General features: G+C 37.4%; 1 long non-coding RNA gene across 1 annotated transcript in view; it reads right to left on the reverse strand.

The window, feature by feature from the left end:
- The window catches only part of LOC147835199 (uncharacterized), a 47,566-nt gene that overhangs the window by 19,422 nt on the left and 3,300 nt on the right, over positions 1 to 24,844 (reverse strand). Inside the window, exon 2 of the long non-coding RNA XR_015499126.1 lies at positions 8,318 to 8,498. This is a non-coding gene — a long non-coding RNA (uncharacterized LOC147835199). The remainder of the gene's footprint in view (positions 1 to 8,317; positions 8,499 to 24,844) is intronic.

A 24,844-nucleotide genomic window follows, 5' to 3' on the forward strand; every position in this document is an offset into this window, starting at 1 on the left:
GTTGGGTTTAGGGGTGGGGTTAGGTGCCACGCTTCCTTTTTAAAATCGTACATTTTCGTATGACTCAACTCGTACGATTTCGTACGAATTAGCCAATAAACTGCCAAAACGTAAAATACTTACGTTTCCTCGTGAGATCAGGCTGAACAAAACATAAAAATGAGACACAAAACATTGTTTTGAGCCATAATAGTTTGAAAATGGCTAAATGGATCATACACTAACCAACGTATTATTCCAATCCGGGCTCATTGTGAAAACGTAGCCCCGCAGACGTTTTTGCAGACCGCGAAATACGTCCCAGGAGGTACGTATTTGAGCAGTTTTTGTTTTTTTGCTAATGTTCGCGCTTTTTCGCGTCTCGAACTCTTTTTGGGAGCGCGCGCCGTTCGCGCCCGCGCTGTTCTCGTGTGAAAAGCCGCCGGAGGCCGCTGTGGAGCCACCGTCCGTCCGACTGACTGGCTGAACAACTGAACAATCAACTGGGCGGCCGGCCAATCGGCCAACCCGGCCACCCTCCTCTTCCTCCTCCCCTAAACCCAAGCGACGGTTTGCAAAAGCCGTCCAGAAAAAAAAGCATAAGCCCTTGTCTTTAATTTTGACCGCGTTTTCGGATCTCGCCGCGTTCTCGCCCTTATTTTTTGGATTCTGTTTTTCATCTTACCTGATTTCTGGAACCGCTCTTCCCCGGACTTGATCCCGGTCATCCCCGTGGCCGGCTCCTCCTCCTCCGGGCCTCCGTTCCGCCTACGTAATGCTGCGAGCTAAGCAGACAAACTGGTTACAGCTGGAAAGCCCTCCACACGAAGGTGAGCCGTCTGCCGGCGAGCGCGAAGAGGAGGAGAGGAGCGGCGTCACACCGCCCCACAGCGTTCGCTCAAAAAAAATAAACTAAATGCGGCCATACCTACCTCCGGCTACATTTCCAGAATGAGCTTGGATTGTATTATTCAGTCACAAAATGGCGCCAAACAGTCAAAAAAAGCATATTAATATACAAGCATATGCATGTGAATGTGTTCACTGACATTAAAGCAGCCGGTTGAATCTGTAATATTAGTTTCAGTGTTTGAAATTGGATTAGTTGAATGTTGTGACTGACCAATCAGAATCGAGTATTCCAGACAGCCACAATAAAGATGCATAAAGGATCATTATTGCGCAGTTCTTTCCACATCAGCTTTCTCTAGTGACTCCCCCTTGTGGTTGATAAGCATAACCATTACCAACAATGAAGGTTTGCACGATTACGCTCCACATTTATAATGCATACATATGGTTTTGCTGGCAGGCACTCAGGTCACTCGTTCAAAGTTGCGTATTTCATGTACAGGAGGCAGATCTGGAAGCTACAAAAGCAGAATTTATCATTTAAGGGCACATAGGTTACCCCTTTTTTCATATTTATTATAAGTCTTTTGTGTCCCCAGAATATGTCTGTAAAGTTTCAGCTCAAAACACCCATCAGAGAATTTATTAGAGCTGTTTGAAATGTCTGTATTATAGCTGGGAAAGGGTTGTTGCTGTTTTTTTTTTGCACTGAGCCTTTAAGGCGAGTCATCCCTGCCCACCGTTCCCACGTGCCTGTCAGCAACATGCCTCAACACGCCCTCGGCTGCCTCAGGAAGCAGATCTCACGTAACGTTTGTGAAAAATACTACAGTAAGAGCTTTACCGATCAATCAGTATTTGATGCATTTTTTGTGGAGTTGCAACAATGAGTTTGAGTTCACGCACACACAGTGCACATACGCAGACATACACACACATAGCACTGACGTAGCGCAGACACTTACGCACATACATAGCGTAGACACGCAGGCAGACACACATAACACAGACACGTAGCGCAGACACTTATGCACATACAAAGCATAGACACGCAGACACACACACCCACATACATAGCGCAAACACACACACACACAGAGACAGTGAGAGAGACACGAGGCTGTGCTGATGAAGTGAATCTGAAGTGAATGGCTGTACTTCATTACACTCGTGCACACGTTTTAAAACATGTTAAACTTGTAAAACTCACTCTTGATCACGTCTCATGATGATTGATGATCCTAGCAAACTGAACAGACCTTTTAGTCCCGGTTGCTTTGCGCTCGTCCTGTCTTTTCGATATGATTTTATGCATTACTATGGAGACATGTTAATGCGCGCAGCTGTCAATCAACATTGGTGGGTGGAGAAAAGAAAAAAAAACAACAAAAAAAAAAACGCACTCCTACGTAAAGTTGCGGTCGATCTGAAAACCGATCCAATTGGTCCACCGTTTTTATGTTGTTAAATTTGAAAAAAAAGGACTGTGTGTGTTTATACCACCCCAATATGACGGTCAATACACTGTACTTACACACATGTCTGTCCAAACAGCTTGAAAGGTAGATTTTTCATAGGGCATACAGTAGGTGCCCTTTAGAAATGATTCTAGCGCTGAAAGCATTTGAGAGACAACGCTGCTTTGTTGATGTCTATGATGTGTAATGCAGTATTTCCCAATCCTATTTCAGAAGGCACACCAACAGTACACATTTTCAACCTTTTCCTAAATCAAACACACCTAAATCAGCTCCTCAGAGCTTTAGAAAAGGCTCCAAAACCTGCAGTTAATGGGTCCGATAAGGGAGACGTACAAAACATGTGCTGTTGGTGTGCCTTTGGGAACAGTGTTGGGAAACACTGCTTTAATGAATACGTTTGCATCACCTATCTATATACATTTTGACAACTTTCATGTACGCTGTACTAAACGTTGACATTTTAATCCTTTAATGTTTCATGTATAAAGATAATCGTGTGCTGCTGTGCATCCCAATAAGTGCGTCCATAGCTCACGGTGTTGTACTTGTGATGCAGGATCCTCGATTTCAAGTCTGGTGAAGCACGCTTTCACAAAAAGATGTAAGATCGATGTAAAATCAAGGCACAACTATGTGTTGATGTGCGTTTTTCTTGCGTCTGCTTCTAAAGACACTATCAGTTGGGTTTGGGGAAGGGTTTATTTTAGCTCAATGGTTCACCAGCTGATCTGAAACAAACTGCTAAACATACCCCAAAGAATGTTTTTCAGATTTGCGAAATTGTAGACAGCGCCCTCTAGTGGGTTTGTGATCAGAAACATGCAACAAATCCAACACGTGGAAATGTATTTCACAAAAATGCAGGCTCAGGCACGTATTTCCAACGAGTCGCTGGATTCAGAAGACACGCAGTCTACTTGGCTTCATTCAGTATTGGCAGATGCACACTAAATCAACGTCTTGCCTAAGCCCTAGTCATTTTATTTATAGATCGGAATAGATGTTTGATCGTGTTGATTTAGTCGGCGAGGTCCTCGGGCAGCTCTGGGTTTGTTCTCATCACACACTGTTGTTTCATTTAATCCGAGAGCTGCATGGGATCAATGGAGCGGAGAAATCTCGAGTGTATCAATAACAGGAAACAGAAGAGAGGAGAATAATGAAGCGTTTCGGGAGGCCCGCGGGCAGCAAACTTACTGAAAGAGAAACAGTCGTTAAGACGAGGCCCACCACTGGGACTGAGACAGTATGAGTGTATGTGTGAATTACAAAAGGATGTTCACAAGTCGTCCTGTCGCTGTTCTACATGCTTTTTGCTTATTGCATCTGAACTGTGAGCACATTAGATCAGGCGTACTGTATATTTCCATCTAACATCTTTATTTCTGTTTTACTTGCCGCAACTATTATATTAAAAGTTGCTTGCTTGACCTCTGATACCTCAAGACTGAAGGAGCATGCTCAACATTTGTCTTCTCTTACTATTAATATGATTTCTGAAGTATCAAGTGACACTAAATTATGCTTAAATTTCAGCTTTCGCATAAATAAAATATACATTTTTAAAAGAAAATCTTTATATTCATAGTGAAATTTGACAATATTATTACTTGCTGCTTACATTTTCTTGTGTGCATGTTTCAAGGTTTCATTTAGTGCAGGGGTGCCGCAGCCCTGCACAGTTTATTTCCAGCCCTGCTTCAACACACCTATCTGTAGGTATCAAACAAGCCTGAAGGACTCGAGTAGTTTGATCAGGTGTGTTTATTAGAATTGAAACTAAACTCTGTAGAGCTACGGCCGTCCAGTTTGGGAGTTTGACACCTGTGATCTAGTGGATAGGATGTCTTATAAAGCATATGACCCACTTCATGGATTTGAACAGTATCCACACTGTTTCCACATCTGTCTGCAGTTGAATTTATAGATACGTCTTCATAGTCTTTAAATAGATTTGAACAGATCGCCCATCTGTGAGTGTTGCCGCCTAGTGGACCCAACAAATAAGACACTTTCCATGTGTTCGCAACAAGCAAGCTGTGCGCCTCTACTTACACAGTTTATTAAAATAAAAAGCTGAAACATACGTACAGTTGAAGTCAGATTTATAAGCCCATCTGAATAATTTTCCCCCAGTTTCTGTTTAACGAAGAGATGTTTTTAGCACATTTCTAAACATAATAGTTTTTTAACGTTTTTTTAATGACTTTTATGGCAAATTATCACCCTGATCTCACAAGAAAACACAAGTATTTTACGTTTTGTCTGTTTAGTGGTTAATTCGTACGAGTTCAGTTGTACGAAAATGTAAGATTTTAAAAAGGAGGCGTGGCACCAAACCGTCATTGGGTGATGAGCAAATCGTACTAAATTGTATGAATTAGATTGTACGAATTCATACAAATTAGCCACTAAATCAAAAAGTTACGAATTGCCGTGAGATTGTGTTGCAAAATTCAATAAAAAAAAAGACAAAACAAAATTATATTTCAAAAAGTACAGATAGTATTAACTTATGTGCATATAATAAGAAAAAACTAACAAAAAAAAAAAACATACCAACAAATAAAAAGGTAAATGATAATGTGGCGTTTCCCAGAGATGGCAAACTCTACGTAAAAACGTTCTGGATAAGTTGGCGGTTCATTCCGCTGTGGTGACTGTGCATAAATAAAGGGACTAAGCCAAAAAGAAAATGAATGAATGAATGATAGGGCTTAACAAAAACTACCATTGTACAATCACACAATACACGCTACTTTTCACTTAGGAAACAAAAAGAATCAATTTGCTGAAAGGAGGACTTGGTCTGCAGTTGACAATAAAGCATGTTCTTGGATATATTTCCTAAATGGGTCCCAAATTTTCTTAACCTGTTAGCCAGCACATACTTTTGGGGATTTACACCTACTTAATTTTAAATAGTAACAGTTCCTAACTCAAGTAAACTAAGACAAATTAGGTATAATTGGAATGAAGACACATTGAGCTTTACTCTGGTAAAAGGTGAAGTTACATGTAAAAAAAATATAAAGATGTATACATTATGAAGAAGAAAAAAGGTATTGTGTTCAATATTTGTTTTCCATAGAAACACAGGAAAACATTTATGTAATGTCCTAGAAAAAATATGTCTTGCAAGCCAAGTGTTTCATGAGTTTATATTTCAAATTTGAAGAAGATAGCATGCAAAATGAGAGTACTTTTTTAAATTACTAAATAACTTGCCTAATTACCCTAACCTGCCTAGTTGACCTAATTACCCTGGTTAAGCCTTTAAATGTCACTTTAAGCTGAATAGTGTCTTGAAGAATATCTAGTCTAATAATATTTACTGTAATCATGTAAAAGATAAAATAAATCAGTTAGTAGAAATGAGTTATTAAAACTATTATGATTAGAAATGTGTTGAAAAATCTTCTCGCCGTTAAACAGAAATTTGAGAAAAAATAAACAGGGGGGGTAATAATTCAGGGGGGCTAATAATTCTGACTTCAACTGTATATGACGTGGGCAAAATTCCAAAAATGGCAATCAGTGGGCAAGGGGAGATATATATACCCCAAAAAACCTGATTTAGTTTTAAAAATAGTGTCCCAAATGCAATTAAGCTTTATACAAGACCAAAACATATGTGCATGAGTGGTTGGGTTGGATTTACAGTGATTACAGGCAGGATCTATATGCAGAAAGTGCTTTGAGAGCTAAACATAATAGTTTGTTCTGGAGACAATCCAATATTGTCTAAGGTGGCTAATAATATTGACAATTAAAAACTGCTTTTACTCTAGCCGAAATAAAACAAATAAGACTTTCTCCAGAAGAACAAATATTAGAGGAAATACTGTGAAAAACTCCTGACTCTGTTCACCATCATTTGGGAAATATTTGACAAAGACAATAACAATAATTGTGACTTCAACTGTTTAGTGACGTTACCCCTAATGAGACACACACAGAGTGCCTTGGATTTGTCTGCGACACTGAGCTTGCAGGCCATCTATCAGTAGCACTCAGTGTGCATGTGTGTGTGTGAACGTGACAGATTACAGTCACACACATGAAAGGAAATTAGCCTGTCCTTATGAGGAGCAAATGAGGAAGAGCAGGACACACACATCAAAGCACACCGCAGGATCAAATCAGCCAAATGGACTTCATCTGTACTGAGCTTAAAGAGCCTCTCTGTGCTCTCCTCTGTGCGGCCCGTTTCAGCTTTGTGCTATATGCCTAGAAATAAACAGTTATTACTATTCTTGGAAATGTTTGTAAAAAATATTAAAGATGACTCCATTTTTAGTCATTTTAAGGGTAACACTTTATAATAACTACACACTATGAACCATTTATTAAGCATTAGCATCTAGTGAATTTATTATTAGTAAAGCATTAACTCTACATTAAATAACATAAGTAGGCAGTTCATAACTGCAGCTACAAATGCTGTATTCTTGACTTACAACCACATGTATAATGTGCTTAATAATTGTACTTTCATGCTTTGTTAATGATTTAGTTAAATGAAGTATTGCATTATTTACAAACTGTTTGTATTTAAGAATAGTTGGAGGTTTTTAAGATAATTCAGAATGAGTTAGTAAATGATTAATAAAACTACTGAAGTCCAGGTTTATACATCATATTATTTAGGCATATATTAATGGTTACTATGTATGTTAACAAATGCTTTATTAACTCAACTTCATGCAGTTTTGTGACCTAATCTAAAGTGAGGACTATTTATGCTTTATAACTCCCTATAAATGATAATTAAAGGCTTGGTATCAAATGAACAATAATCTTTGCAATCCAATCTTATATAAAAAGCAAAATTAAATGTAAATATTAAACATTGCTGAATAAAAGGAGTGTCGAAATACGACAAAACTGGATAAAACAACAACAATTTAATCATTTAACAATATAATAAGATGCAATGTTTAAACTGTACCGTAATTTTATTTTAGATCAGGTTGCACAGATTTTCTTTTCATTTGATAAAGTTTGATTTGCGTATCTTCAAATGAATAATGTTGTTTTTGTACTTTTTTCCTTTTTAGAATTTAACTGAGCCTTTATTTGTCATTTATAAGGCATTTATAAAGCATAAATAGTCCTCACTTTAGATTAGGTCACAAAACTGGACGAAGTTGAGTTAATAAAGCATTTATTAACATATAAATTAACTACTGGTACATGCCTGAATAACAAGAATTATAAATGTTGATTTCAATAGTTTATTAATCATTTGCTAACTCATTCTGAATTATCTTAAAAAACCAACAACTATGCTTAAATAAATGGTTTGCTAATAATGAAATACTTCATTTACTGAAAAATAAATCATTAACAAAGTATGAAAGTACAATTATTAAGCACATTATACATGTGGTTGTAAGTCAAGAATACAGCATTTGTAGCTGCAGTTATAAACTGCTTACTAACGTTTATTAATGTAGAGTTAATGCTTTACAAATAATGAATTCACTAGATGCTAATGCTTAATAAATGGTTCATAGTGTGTAGTTATTATAAAGTGTTACCATTTTAAGATATTGACGGTTTCAGATTTCTACTCTTCCAGCAGATTTCAATACACTTGTATTGAAAAAGGCAAAAGAAGGGTCCAGGGTCACATACAAAACCACTCTCCACAGTTCACAAGCATTCAATTTCAGCAATCCCCATGATTTAGATTATTTTGTTCTGCTGTGCAATGGGCAGATTTAAACCCCACACACGTCATTAATATGAAAATGATAACAGCCACAGGGTTTAAGAGCATGTTGAGAATTGATATTTACTGCTGGGATTTTCCTGAGTCCTCTAGAAGTGAGTATAAAAACAGCCTGTGGCCATGAAGGCAGATATTTGCAGGAGCTCCTAATTAAACCTGCCTTTACTGTTCATATTAGGCCTTAAATTTGCTTATGAGCGAATCCTACAGTAATTAAACCTCCAGATTCATGAATCATCAAGGTTGGAAACAGTCCTCAGAGCCTTACCTGCATCTGCTGGCTTTCTTTACGCTGAAGATGTGAGGCGCTTTACCCTTAAATAATTCAGAGGGAAAGCATGCGATATATCTTCAGCAATCAAACACAGGATGAAATTCTCCTGACAGCGGACCTGAGGACAAAGCAAGAAGAACAGATTTACTTTAACTCAGTTGTACTGTTGAAATAGCTGTAAACTAACATTACATTTGTTTGTATTTTGTGGTTCATGATTTTCTCTCTTGTTCTCGCCTTTATTAATGCTTTTAAATTGCAGCAGAATATACGCTCACCGGCCACTTTATTAGGTACAGCAGTCCAACTGCAAGTTAATGCAAATTTCTAATCTGCCAATCACACAAGAGAGCTTAATGCATTTAGGCATTTAGACATGGTCAAGTTGATTTACTGCAGGTCAAAGCAAGCATCAGAATGGAGAAGAAAGGGGATTTTAGTGACTTTGAACGTGGCATGGTTGTTGGTGCCAACAACATGAAAGCATGGATCCTTCTTGCCTTGTATCAATGGTTCAGGCTGGTGGTGGTGGTGTAATGCTGTGGGGGATATTTTCTTAGCACACTTTGGGCCCATTAGTACCAACAAGAGTCCAAAATCACAAACAGCAAGACAAGGAAAATGCTTACTTAGTTAACAAGACTCAGCAATGTATATGTGAAAGTGTGGTGTAGTCCAAGTAATCAGTAATCAGTGAGCGTCAGCTGTGTTTGCAATCAGTGGTAATGTGGAACTGGTGTGTACGTGGCACATGATGGGAAATGTAGTCCAGTTCAGTGACAGGTGTGTAGTGTTGTTGTAATGTTTTACAGCGATCTGCACAGGCTGGATCGCCGGTGATTGTGACAAAATGCTTTATATTTTTTTACTATAGTATTTATTTTAATCTATTTATTTTAATTTTAAATGACTATTTAAAATTACAGGTAATCAGTAAATAATGACATAATTGCATCAAAATTAAATGCTTTACAGTGTAGTGTTTCTTTAAATTAATTTATTTAAAATTATAGCTAATTAGTAAAATTATAAGATAATTGCACTAAATATATATATATATATATATATATATATATATATATATATATATATATATATATATATATATATATATATATTTTTTTTTTTTTTAACAGCGCAGTATTTATTTAATTTAATCCATTTAAAATTATGGTTAATTGGTAAATGTGTTATGACATAGCTGCATCAAAATTAAATGCTATACTCTATATATTTATATTTATTTATATATTTATATAGTTTAATATAACTTTAAACTACCCATCTAAAATGTCTAAATTAGTAAATGTATAAGCAAATAATTGCATCAAAATTAAATTTATATGGTTTTAAATCCTTAATTTAAATCCATAAATTAATTTAAACAATTATTAATTATCTGTAATTTTTACTAAATTCATTTACATAAATACTGAGCTGTAAGAACCATATAAATAATTTAATTTTGATGCGATTATGTGATTATACATTTACTAATTACTAATTTGTAATAATAACATAATCGCATCAAAATTACATTTTATATATATATATATATATATATATATATATATATATATATATATATATATATATATATATATATTTTTTTTTTTTTTTTTTTTTTCATGTAAATTAATTTATTAAAAATTACAGGTAATTAATAAATGTATAGTCACATAATTACATCAAAGTTAAATGCTACATATACATTTTACAGTGTAATATTTCTTAAAATAAATATATTTCAAATAACAGGTAATTAGTAAATAATGACATAATTGTATCAAAAGTAAATGCTTTTTAATTTTTTTTTTTTTACTGACAGCATTTATTTAATCTATTTAAAACAATGGGTAATTCATAAATGCATATATAACTGCATCTAAATTAAATGTTGCATTATGAACAAAACCATTATTTAAATAAATATATATTAAAAATAAATATTTTGTAACACTAATGTACTTTTGTATGAAAAGCAGTGGTGTTTCTGGGAGCCTCCGCAAGGCTTTTCTCCAGCACATGACATATATCAGTGCATGACATCAGTCTCCTCTACGGCGAGCTCAATAATACCCATGTGTGCTGTACAGATCACAGCAAAACAGCTGAGCCGACACATTTCACAGCCTATATACAACACAGATGCTGAGTCCTACTTTTTACCATCATACTGTGTTCACATCACGGTACAACATGTACACCGCTAAAGCACATTATCATCCACATCTATAACATCCAAACCCCATTACGATCTATCATCTACAAATACATCCACATGACAAGCATCTACACTGCTAGCAATAACAACACACAAGCCATGTCTTTCTACCAATGCATTTCTACTTTAGTCGACTAAAATAAACTAGAAAAATGCCTGATTTTACTGTTACACACTCATATCATGCTAGATAAATTAGATTTTAAGGTAACATTTTATTCATTCATTCATTTTCTTGTCAGCTTAGTCCCTTTATTAATCCGGGTTCGCCACCGTGGAATGAACCACCAACTTATCCGGCACGTTTTTACGCAGCAGATGCCCTTCCAGCCGCAACCCATCTCTGGGAAAGGTAATTCATGCTATTAACAAACCATTGACTATAACTTTTTCTTTAATAAACGCCTAACTTGTTGCTTCTTAATGGTTATTAAGGAAGTAGTTGGGCAACTAGTTAGTAATTTTTAGCCCAAATTTAGCATTCATTCATTTTCATCTGCTTTTTCAGGGCTGGGTTGCGGGGGCAGTGGTCTCAGGAGAGAACTCCAAACTTCTCTCTTCTCAGACACTTCCGCCAGCTCCTCTGGGAGAATCCTGTGGCATTTCCAGGCACCCAAGAGACATGGTTTCTCCTGCATGTCCTGAGTCTTCTCCGAGGCCTCCTCCCCCTGCGACATACCTGGAACACCTCCCTAGGTAGGCATCAAGGGGGCACCCAGAACAGATGCCCGAGCCACCTCAGCTGACTTCCCTGGATGTGGAGGAGCAGCGGGTCTACTCCAAGCTCCTCCCGGGTGACAGAGCTCCTTACCCTATCAAGGGTGCGCCCTGCCACCCAGTGAAGGAACTATTTTCAGCCGCTTGTATTCGAGATCTTATCCTTTCGGTCATGACACAAAGCTCATTACCATAGGTGAAAGTAGGAACCTAGATTGACTGGTAAATCAGAACAGTAAATGTGGAATGGGTGGTGGTCGGAGGTCTGGACCATGACAACCTGATCGTCGGGCACAAAACTTTTGCTTACCCTACCTAATTTGACAAAATGCCAATAGAGTTTTGGTCCTACTTTATTTTGAGGTACTATTCTTGCTATTGATTTACCATTATCTAAGATTTTTGCCTTGATAAATTAGTTGCTTATTATTAGATATTAAGATAGTATTTATTTTAAGTAGGATTAGGGATGTAGAATATGATCTATTAAGTACTCTAAGTACTAATAAACATTATTTTAACGGTGAAAAAGCTACAGTAAAAATCTGTAAACAGCTTGACAGTATGTTTATAGTATGCTTATTTATATGTATATGTTTATATATATGTGTATGTATGTATGTATGTTTAATACCTGTAAATTGACTTTCCCAGAATTCCCTGCATGACATTTAACTTTTTATGCTTTTTTGTTGTCATTACCCTGCTGAAAAATCCAGCTTAAACCAGCCTAGGCTGGTTGGCTGGTTTTAGAGGGGTTTTGACCACTTCCTGGCTGGAAAATGACCAGCCAAATCTAGCTAAAACCAGCTTGACCAGCCTGGTTTAAGCTGGATATAGCTGGTTTTGGCTGGACTCCCAGCTTGGCTAGGCTGCTCAAGCTGGTTTTAGCTGGTCATCTCCCAGCCTGACCAGCTAAGACCAGGCTGGAAATGGCTGGAAAACAGCCTGGAAGTGGCCAAAACCCCTCTTAAACCAGCCTGGTCGACTAGCTAAAACCAGCCAACCAGCTTAGGCTGGTTTAAGCTGGATTTTTCAGCAGGGTATTGAGCTTTTATTTTATCGTAAAATCTTTTAAGACATATTTTTTGTCATTTTTTTAATCCAAATGTTGCATTACCCTATTTGATTTGACAAAATGCCAATAGTATTTAGGCACACTTTATTTTAAGGTAGTATTCTGGCTATTAATTAACCATTATCTAAGACTTTTGCCTCAGTAAATAAAAAATGTTCTGCTTATTAATAGTTATAAAGGTGGTAGTAGGGTTGAGGTAGGATTTGGGATGTAGAATAAGATCATAAGTACTAATAAACAGTTAATACTTTAATAATAGGCAGGAGATAAGCCAGTATTAGCTTGAATTGCTACTTAAACTAAAAAGTGTTATGGATTTGAACAGTTTTTCTTCTTTTTTGGGCAAAACTCACCAATAAAATGACTGTAATTTTAACTGTAAAAAGTAAAAACAGTGTGTTTACTTAATATGTTAATAACCATAAATTCCCAGAATTACCCGCATGGCATTTCACTTTTTATGCCTTTTTAGGTACCGTTTTTTACTGTAAAATTCTTTCACTGCATATTTTTTCTTGCATTTTTTAGGCCAAATTTTGCATTTAATCTGATGCCAACAGTATTTTTGTCACACTTTATTTTAAGGTACTCTTACTATTAATTAATTATTATTGTTTCAATAAACTCCAAATTTGCTGCTTATTAAAGTTATTACGGTAGCTGTTGGGTTTAGGTATTCGGCAGAATCAATCACAAGGGGCATTACTTATGTACATATTGTTGTAGATTAAAACATGAAAATATACAAAAGGATTTCGCAACACGTAACGGTCTCAGTTTTCACAGTAAATTACATTAGTGTCACTTCATAGTGACTGATCATGACTGATCATTCAGTATTATATTGAGAAAAGACTTAAACTAACTACATCAACTGTAATCTGATGCTAAATTACAGTAATTTGATATGCATTAATGATAACGTTACAGTAAAATACAGTTAACTCTATGGGAGAACACTGCTATTGTGAAGTCACATTATATGACTGTAATTTAATGCAATTAAAATTACATTAAAAACAATTTAATGTAAAAATCATACAGTAACTGGCTGTAAAAATAGTGTAACAACCTGACATTTACTTAATGTAAATGAACATACATGTACAGTGCTTTGCTGTTAAAGTAATGCAATGAGTAGCCAGTCAATTTACAGTCAAGTATTTTAGTGTATGAATCTTGCAGTATTCCCATGCTCTGTACTCTACTAATGAGATCTACTATTTGTTTAAAGAGTATAAAATAAAATGACTGTCAACACAAAATGACGGTGTTACAGTTTTTGCGTGGTATTTAACGTACTCCTGAATGCTGCTTGCTGTTTGAAAGCGAGTCAAGGCAATATTGGTGGTCTGTGTGAATGAATACAGACAGATGCGTTATCCCGTGTGGGCAGTCACTTTAACAAATGGATGACAATAAAAGACCATAACAGTGAAATATTCTGCACATCAGTCTTACAGTAACATCACTGTCTGGACAATATACTGACCCACCCAGCAGAGCCAATACAGAACACGCATCAGACAGTGCCTTAATAAAACACTCCATCAGGGGGAGAGAGAGAGAGAGAGAGAGAGAGAGAAATGAGTATGACAGCGCTTCATCTTGACTCAGGAAATGAAAGCTGGTGTGTGTGTGTGTGTGTGTGAGTTTTACACTTACAGATGTAACATACATCATGATCCACAAAACTCCCTTTCACTTAGTGTCCCTATCTATGTGTGTGATGAATGTATTGCAAGTTGTTATGAAGTCTTCAGTACACTAAAACCAACCCCGTCTCATTGGAAATATGTGCCCGAGGCTACATTTTTGAGAGCTGACAAATTTGTACCCTGGACTAGATGTTGTTGCAGTTTTTGTTTTCATAAATCCACTAGAGGGCGCCATGCAGATTTCTGACAATCTTAAATAGATTACTGCGGCCACTATTTCTCATACCGAGCAAACCAGTCTGTCCATACTGAGGTAAGCAGTCATTGGTACCGCTCCATAGCATTAGTTTTACACAAATAAATGCAGTTATGTATCTGCGAGCACATATTTTTCAGTTCTCAAAAATCTAGCCCTGGACATATTTTTCTAATGAGCCTGTGTTGCCTAGGCAGGACACATCAAGCAGATGCTCGGCCATTGAGCTTCATCCAAAACAGGCTTATTGCGGATATGTACCCAGGTCTACATTTCTGAAGAGTGCAAAATATGTACGCAGAGGTACACCTGGCTGCATTTTGTCTGTAAAACAAACACTATAGGCCAGTATGACACTTGCCGACAGCTTCTGTTCCTTTTCAGGCTACCACTAACCGCTTACCTCCATGTGGAAGGCTTTTCTGGTGCTACCAGTTTGCCCAATAGCTCACCACGTAACGCGATGGACTTGACATGAGGAACTGACCTTGATAAGAGCATTCGAATCTGGTGATGAACGGTTCCAGGAACAAGAAAGCATAAGCGACTTTTTGTTGATTTTACGTTGGATTCAGCGATCACAGCGAAAATCTAGGGGGTGTGAACAGTCGGAGTGCCGAGTAGTAAATTATCAGCTTCAGAACTGTTCAATTTAAGGAAGTTCTGCATGCATACATACTAGGGGTTTCCAAATTAATTGTTTCTTCAGTGCACCGCGATGCAGATGCAGAAAATTCGGTATCGGTTCAGTAATAGTCATAACCGGTTATTATGTACTGACGTATTTTATCTCATATGTTGCCGTAGTTTACTTAGTTTACTCATACTTCAGTTTCTCATTAAATCATCTGACCAATCAAATGCTCTCTGGTATCTGACATGCCCCGCCCCCTTCTTACCATTGGCTGTTCATTTGATGCACTAGTGACAAAACAAAAGCTATTAGCTTTTTTTTTTAAAGGGGATGAGCCACTATGTCTCCCGCCCTTTCTTTATGTTTCTGTTGAGATTACATCAAACATACTGTAATAATACCATGAACCGAATCATGGCGTTGGTGTATCGATACACCCCTACAAAAGTGCACATACACATGATAAAAGGCTTGAGCTTCAGTGTTCTAGCCTTACCTGTTTCACACACACACACATCTGCAGTACATATGACTCTCTCTCTCTCTCTCTCTCTCTGCAGCCCACTGTGAGCCAGATGACGTCCATCAGCATCTCTATAATTATCTTACTTTGACACAGAGTAGGTGGAATTAGATTCCTGTATTAATTATAATCCAACACCATAAATGCCCTGCTGGGCAGAAGACACAGCTCTCGCTCAGGTTGCCAGATTGAGACCCCCTGGCAGGAGAGAAAATACAATTGTGGGTCCGCTTACTCGCCCCCTCTCCCGCAGAGCGCTGGAGGAGAGTCCAGCTCACACACACATGCCGAGACGGGATCCGCTTGTAACAGCTGGTCTTGGATCAGCTTCCTGCCCTCCAGCTGGGGCAGTAACAATTATAAGACATAAAGTACAAATGGACTAGGATGAAAGAAACATGGTGGCTCGGGAAATTGATAAACAAGGCCTGCAATCACTCTGTGCTAACACAAGTATTTTCAAAACTGCAGCTTTTAACTAAGCTGGGGTGCTGTTCCGATAATTATCATTAGCCAACTAAAGTCGCAAGTTGTGTCGTTGCAAACATAGTTCATTGATTTGACGTTTCCCAAATCCATCGATCCAATGACCTTCGCAAACTGCGTCACAAACTTGTAAGCTTGCAACTAAACCTCTGGAGCTGTAGTTAGAAACAGTCCCTGGCTGTGTTCTGTTCCCACTTATCCGCACTATGCCCTAATCATTTAGAACCTCCTAACATTTACACTTGGAATGATTAAAAAAAAGCATTAAGGTCATCTCTCTAAGGAGTAATTTGTCTTCAAAGTATTTTCACAGTTCAGTTTTAGCGATCTTCATGTTTACAATTGTGCTCCCTTCGCAGTGCACTTTGAAAACATTGATACCATTCTGAACACAGTCGTGGGTCATGACTAGGGCCAGAGAGATTCTGCGGATGTTTTTCGCTATTTCTGTGGAGAATTTTGTAAAAAATCTGTGTATTTATGCGGAATGATTTTAGGAGTATCATAACTAAAGATTAATATATGAAATAAAAATAACAGCCTTTTAACTTGTATTTAATGTTTACAATGCAAATCCAACTTGCTCCACTTATTTGGTAAACAAAACAAGTGTCTCGTATAACATATCTACAAAAAGACAATATTACAATATGACAGTAAGAAAATATTACTTTACAAGCTGTATTGTACATAAATAATTGGAATATTTTAATATTAATATTGTTATATGATCAGAATTTTAGTTAAATAAATTTTAAAGAGTAAAAAAATATATAAAAATTCACACACTTTTACACAAGTACATACATAGACTCAATGATGGGCTAAAATTCTGCGCGCACAGATTTCGTGCAGGCCTATGGTGAAAGCTACAGGTGGCGTATTATTTAAAGCGAAATTTACTTTTTGTCTCCAAAGCTTGTAAAAATGTTTATGCTTTTTATTTATAGCAAGTTATTTCTTAAAAATCTGTACTGTATATGATTTGGGCCTGCTGGTTAGAACATTTCTGCAGTGGTTTGCATGTGTCAAATTGTAAAAGTAGACTTTAAAATAAATAGATAAATAAATAAGCAATATCCTACTTAATAATAATAATAATCATAATAATCATAATTATAATCATAATCATAAATATAAATAATAAAGTAGGATTTTTTTTCCTAATAAATAATTCATTCATTTTCTTGTCGGCTTAGTCCCTTTATTAATCCAGGGTCGCCACAGCAGAATGAACCACCAACTTATCCAGCAAGTTTTTACACAACGGCTGCCCTTCCAGCAGCAACCCATCTCTGGGAAACATCCACACACACATTCACACACACACACTCATACACTACGGACAATTTAGCCTACTCAATTCACCTGTACCGCATGTCTTTGGACTGTGGGGGAAACCGGAGCACCCAGAGGAAACCCACGCGAACGCAGGGAGAACATGCAAACTCCACACAGAAACGCCAACTGAGCCGTGGATTGAACCAGCGACCCAGCGACCTTCTCGCTCTGAGGCGACAGCACTACCTACTGCACCACTGCCTCGCCCTCCTAATAAATAATAAATATTAAATTTATTTTCTTAATAAAAAGCCTCATTATTTATTTATATGATTTATATATGATATTAAAACAGGGTTAGCTTTGGTAAGTGGTTTTATGTTTTAGAAAAGAACATGTAATATTCCATGTAATATACTTTACTTCTTTAGAATTGCATTTTTTTCACGCTTTTCACAAATGTGAATTATAAACTTGCAGTTCTGTTAAAAAAAAAAAAAGTTACGCAAGTCAGTTTATTTCAGTATGGGGGCGTGCGAGAGATCTGCAGAGTGGATGATCAACATCAACAGCCTGAGGTATCAAGACATTTGTGCTGCCCATTACATTACAAACCACAGGAGAGGGACAATTCTCCAGCAGGATAGCGCTCCTCATACTTCAGCCTCCACATCAAAGCTCCTGAAAGCAAAGAAGGTCAAGATGCTCCAGGATTGGCCAGCCCAGTCACCAGAAATGAACATTGTTGAACATGATAAGGAGGAGGTGTTGAAAATTAACACAAAGACTCTTGATGAACTCTGGGAGTCCTGCAGGAACGCTTTCTTCATTGCAGATGACTTTTTTAATCAGTGATTTGAGTCAGTGCAGAGATGTATGGATGCAGTCCTCCAAGCTCATGATGGAGTCAGACACAATATTCATTCTGTCTCCACTGCAGCAGGACTTTATATTCTATACTGGACATTATTTCTGTTCAGTGATGACACTTTAGTCTAAGCAGAGTCAGAGCTTACTATCCTAATCAAATCATTAATAATCAAGGCATGATCAGATTTTATTGTGCTCAAATAAGCAAAATCTAGAGGCCTTTACCTTTAATATAAGCCACTGTACTTTTGTCAGGTAGTGTATATGGAGTAGACATATCACATGCATGTTCCACTATGATAAAAGCAGCTTCTATCATTGTTTTTAGAAATTCTATCATAATAATAATACCGTAATAATACCTTACATTTAAAAAAATCGTTTTTTTTTGCTTTATGCTCAAACTACTTACTTAAAATGAGCTGAAATGACACAATTCATATTTTTTAGGACAACATAATTGTTTTATGTTTAGTCTACTTACATGTGTTAACTTAATTTGTGTTGCGAGAACATGAATGAATTGTGTGCATTTTTTTACAGAGTCTACTAATAAACTGCAGTGCTTTAGTGTACACATCAGAGCACTTGTTCTCTCTCAGAGACATTATTAATTGTTTGGGGAGTTTCGATGCAACTAAGTTTACAGAAATCCCAATATCTCTCATCCCATCATCAGTTTCATCGGCGCTCTCTCCCTCTCTCGCTTTCCTTCCTTCTCGTCTCCCCACAGCACATCTCCCTGTCTCCAGTGGCCTGTTATATTGTTGAGTAAAACACTTTTAAACTGGATGCATTGTTCCTGCAGTTTAGCTTAATATGTTTCCTCTCTCTGCGGTGGATTGTTTGGAGCGCGCTGCCCCAGAGGAGGCCACACAATCCCGCTCTTTTAGCACCTCCATATGCTGCAGCGCTTGAGGACCGAAATACTCAAGATGTAGCAATCAATAAAGGGGACAGACTCATTCACTACAACGCCTTCGCTTAAAAGTTTTTAAAAAGGTGCATTACAGATAGATTCTAACTTTAAAGTGCGCATGAACCGGAAGCTGTGGCTGTTTTAATTTGTGCTTTTGTGACGCGATTCCTGGAGAAATTGAATATTAAATGAGACAACAGTGGGCGTGGCTTGTTTTTTGTACTGCAATCCGATTGGATGTCAATAAAATAGGCATTTCATTCAGAAAGATGGGGAAAAGGGTTTGGGAGAGTTATTACAACCTAACAGACGCTTCGCTATCCCATGTTGCACTACAATCGCCACACAATTGACATGGATAGGTCATTTGATGACAATAAAAAATGGTGAATGCAGTACTTTCGAGTTCAAGTCATACTACTGACCAGTGTTGGGGAGTAACGCCCTATTCACACGGGGCGTCAGCGTCAACGCTTCCCATTCACTTTGAATAGGTGACGTCAGGCGTTGCCGAATTGCATTGTGGATCTGTCGGCGCTGCTTCAGAGGTGTTGCTCGCTGCAGAAGTTGGGACTAGCTCGACTTTTCAAGCGCCGACAGAAGCATCAGCCAATCAGATCGCTGTATGCAAATACACCAGCAAGACAGTGGCCCATTGCTGACTGAATTTCATTGGCTGACGCTGCTATGATGATCGCGTCAGCCCCAACTTCAGACACGCCCTCTTTGAAGCGTTGACGCTGAAGCCCCGTGTGAATGGAGCGTAAGTAGTTACATGTAACTGCGTTACGTAATTTAATTACAAAATAAAAGTAACAGTGATTTGTTAGAGTTACTGAGAAAAAAAAAGTATAATTAAATTAGTTACTTATGGAAATGTTAAAGAATGGGATTACATCTAAATATGTTGAATATTATTAATCTATTGCAGGGGTCACCAATCCTGGTGCTGGAGGGCCGGTGTCCCTGCAGGGTTTAGCTCCAACTTGCTTCAACACACCTGCCTGGATGTTTCAAGTATACCTAGTAAGACCTTGATTAGCTTGTTCAGGTGTGTTTGATTAGAGTTGGAGCTAAAATCTGCAGGACACCGGCCCTCCAGGAACAAGTTTGTTGACCACCGATCTATTGCTTTGCCTGTTTTTAATATGCATGATGGCTTCTGCTAAGGCCATTTATTAAAGCACTGCTATTCTGATGCTCTTGATTGGTTTTACGGTTTGGTTGTGGCGCACCACATCTACCAGTTACGTTAATCCTCTCTGCTGTGGTAGGTGATAAGGGCATCCGCTGCGTAAAACATATGCTGTATGAATTGGCGGTTCATTCCGCTGTGGCAACCCTAGATAAATAAAGGGACTAAGCTGAAAAGAAAATGAATGAACATTATTCTAGCAACACTTGTGATTGCTTTGGGAAATAACGTTTGTCATACGTCACGGGATGACAGATCATGAAGGAATGTGTACATTTGTTACCCACGACAAGTCAAGATTTTATCAAGAAAGAAAAAAAATTGCATTATCTGACATAGTGACTTTTCTAACCGACAATAAAAATGGTGTGATCTGACCGGGTCTTAACAGTGTTATTTTAACTACAGAAAGAAAGGTGGAATTACAAAAACATCCTGGTTTTAAGGTGCTGTATGTAAGCTTTTGACGATTCTTATGCATGAAAATACCATAATATGTTTCCAGATATTTAAGAAACATAGGTGAGCACATTTTTGTATCTGAAAAACAACGCTAAAGTCAGATATTCTGCTTTGAAAATGTGCGTCCTGTGTCAGAACGTCTGACTTTGTTTTGGGCTCTATAACCAGCCCACTGTCAGTTTAGCCTATTATATTTCAGCACCCCGGGTAGCCTTTGCAGAAAACAAATTTAATTTCAGACATGAATGCTGCCTCAATTAATGTAGACAAGGACGAAAATACAACCTCTGGAGGACAGAGCTCTGAAAACTGTCAATTGGGTTTACGTAGGAGGGTGATCAGGTCAATCTGTGCTTTTGAAAACACTGTTGTAGGATTTAGGGAAGGGGTGGGCGGGGTTACCAGTTTGCTCAGTTTCTCACCATGTAAATCAGAAGATTTGAGATGCAGTAGGAGTTGACCAAGAGGACGGGTTTTGAGTCAAGCGAAGAACAGTTCCATAAAGCAGGTAAGACAAAAACAGAAGCCAAAAAATAAAATAAACAACAGGGTAAGAATGTGGTAAAATCTAAAAAGGTGGTAAAAATCAGGCGAGGGCTTTTCTTTTTCTGGATTGCTTTTGAAAACACTGTCGGTTGGGTTTAGGGAAGGAGGAGGGCGGATCAGTCGATCAGTCAGTCAGCCAACAGCGGCCTCTGGCGAATTTAAGTGAGAAGAGCAGGCGCTAATGGCGCTCGCGAGAGAAATTTAAGATCTGAAAAAGCCTACACAGTGACCTCTGGTGGATTTGCGAAAAACAAAAACTGCAAAAAAACGTTGCTCCCGGGACACATTTGGCGCTCTTCAGAAATGTATATGGTAGGGGTGTAACAATTTATCATTGTACGATTTATTGCGATGCAAAAATGTCTCGATATGCATCGTGGCGTTATGACGATTTGATTACGATATGACGTCCGTTTTCTCTTATTAGTTGAGCTGTTTGCACGTGAGCTACGTTCCACCTGCTGTCGCACGTGAGTTCAGATTGCAGCAGCAGTAATGTTAGCAGACCAGACGTCTGGCAACATTTCCGTTGTACATTCATTGCTTTAGACTCGTCCGCTTTTTGACACGCATACTGGGTCAAACATCTTAAGTTTTAAAGTCTTCACAGTGATTTAAATACTTTGCACAGCGACATGGATACCTACTAATGGTGTTGAAAGAGTCACATACTGTATTTATAAGGTACAATTCACCCTAAAATATCCTTCTGTCTTCATATAATGATGTATTGGCGGCCGCAAAATCACACATGACGTGAGCTGACCGTGAGCTGTTACTACAGAGGGCGGACTATGACACGCGCGCATATGGCAAGCCGTTTTAGCATTTAAACCTTTGTTCTGACTATCCATGAATATATTTAGAGATATCTCTAATTATATTTTGACTAGTCATAATTATAATTCGACTAGTCAGAATGACAATTAGAGATATCTGCAATTACAATTGTACTAGTACGAAATCAGATTGGAGATATCTGCAAATATAGTTTGACTAGTCATATTCCTCCATTGACTTCCATTGAAAAATATTTGCAGATATCTCTAAATGAGTTTTGACTAGTCACAATTGTAATTAGAGATATCTCTAAATGAATTTAATTAAATATGAATTAAATACCTGGAAATGTGGATTTTTTTTTGCACACACAAAAAACACAAGTGACCAAGCAAAGCCTTAAGCTCTTACTGTTAAATTCAATTGAATAAAAAGCTTATTTTTTTGCACCTTTACTTAAATTGTTCCTTAATTTTGTCTCTGTCATTTCAATAATATTTTTTAAGAAGTTTTTTAATTGTTTTATTTTCCAGAGACAGGCCTGTTTAATTTATTTTCTTAAAGAAGGTTCAGTTTAACAAGTTGAAACAAAAGAAATACATAAAAAATAGTTATATCGTGATGCACATCGTGTCGTGAGCTGAGTGTATCATTACAACCCTAGTATATGGTGTAAATTTTCAGAATGAGCCTGGGCTGAACATAACAATTACTAAAATACTTGGAGAAATCTATCCATTAGTATCTCCTCTAAGCCACTTGCTTGGCTCCAGAACCTGTGGAAGTACACAAACTGACATCTGCCATCTTGGCTCACTTGGATCTCTGTTTTGTTGCCAGGTTTTGTGAGCCAATGGCCTCAGCTGTAAACGCCATGTCACTAATCACTGTAGAGCCACAGAAAATTACACCATCATAAAAGTTAGCTGTCTCGAAGCCTTCAGAATCAGCAAACAAGAAGAAATTTTATGTGCGTTTTGTGAAGAGTAACAGAAATAGTGTGACTCATTCCAGAATTGCATGTACAGTTCAAGCATTATACACTCAATTTCCTTAAACTGGAATGATATAAAACATAATGTACTATTTACACTAAACCTTTATTAATATTAAATCATGCAAAATGCTGCATAAATGTGATAGGGAATATTTAAATTTGTTACTAATTGTTTCACTTATTGTCAAACTTTTTAAAACCATTATCAGAGTTGACAATAACAAAGTTGACAGTAACAGAGTCGACATTTTCCAGCATTCAGTTTCCCGCCATTATAACCTAAAATGCCAGCAACAGACCAGGCTTTATTTATGTGCATTGTGCACCTTGGTTGACCATAATTCAGTTTCTTTCAGTTTTAGCTGGCTCTCATTAGCCTGACATGTACTGAACAAATCCTACATTCACACAAACAAGCCCACTGGTCATCGCTAATCTAACAGGAAGCTCTGCTTGTGTGAAACCTTCCACACACACACACACACACACAGCTGCAGGTGGGGGTGAAAGGCTAATGTGTCGGCCTCATGATGGAGGCTTTTTCTGGCTGTATCTCAGCAGAGTGACGAAAACGTGAAACTGCTTCACTAATGAAAAGTAAATGCACATAACAACTCCCCCACTCGCCTACAATAAATGCCTTCTCAGTGGATTTTTGTAGCATTCAAATGCGCCATTATTAGACTTGAGCACAGGGCACTGACCTGCCACACACACACACACACACACACACACACACACGTATGTTTGTTTGAGGACATTAGACTTCCATTGATAGTTTTCACTTGAAGTCGCACCATTTGGCAGGCAAAGAATACCCAGTCCCACTGACTGCAAGTCACAAGCAGTGTTGGGTAAGTTACTTCATTCATTCATTTATTCATTGTCCTTCAGCTTAGTCTCTAACTCAGAGGTCGCCACATCGGAATGAACCACCAACTATGTTTTAACTTGCTTTCTCCAGAAATGTGGGTTACGCATTTACAATGAGTAAACTGTACTGTTGTAAACTGTGTTCTTTAATTAAGTAATCTGAATAAACATCAAAAAATTTATGATTGCTTATTTTTAGGTACCTTTTAGGTGCTTTGAAATACAACATTTGAATATGTTTGTAAAAAAAGCCACATTGTAAAATGCTGTGATGTTATTTAGTTTTAAAATACAACATAATAACGTTTTAATAGAAAAAGCCAACGTGGGTATTTTAAGGGGCAAAAATACAGCACATGGGCTCTTATATTGCTGTTGTATCATCATCACTTATATTCCCTCATTTGGGATACTTTTCATGAACTGGCAAACTAACTGAATAGCCCAGGGCCCGACTTTTCAAAAGTAATCCACTAGGATTTTGGATAAGGGATTGGATCAAATCTTGAAAATGGGTTTTTCAAAAGAAAAAACGGATTACCTAATCGGATTAGATCACGTAATCCAATCTTGGTTTTGATCCGGATCACACCTTTAGTTTGGGTTTTTCAGACATTTTTTGTAGGATCTGGATCACTTTGATCCAAAAAACCTGGAATAAACTGATCCCATCAGAAGGGTGGATTTAGCGTGGATTTTATGCCCAAATTGTAATGAAAACTTTAAAAAATTATTAAATAATACTATATTTGGATCATGCAGTATCTTACGAGATATACTATTTCTTCATAAGGTTTTAATTATATTTGTTAATCCGTCAGGCTATAGTGATTATAGGCTTTAACATATTCAGCCTTTCAGTATAGGCCTACAGGAAAGTAGAAAGAGTTTGGCCTCATAAAATAATCCCCCAAACAGCTGTCAAAACTGACCAAAAACAATACATTTTATTCTGTCACTAATTGATATATTTATTCATCAAAAAGGAAAATATTTTTGTTTTTAGAATATTTATTAGGAAT

The sequence above is a fragment of the Danio rerio genome, chromosome 9 (genome assembly GCF_052040795.2).
Source record: "Danio rerio strain M-AB ecotype USA chromosome 9, GRCz13ab, whole genome shotgun sequence".
In the NCBI taxonomy this organism is placed as follows: domain Eukaryota; kingdom Metazoa; phylum Chordata; class Actinopteri; order Cypriniformes; family Danionidae; genus Danio; species Danio rerio.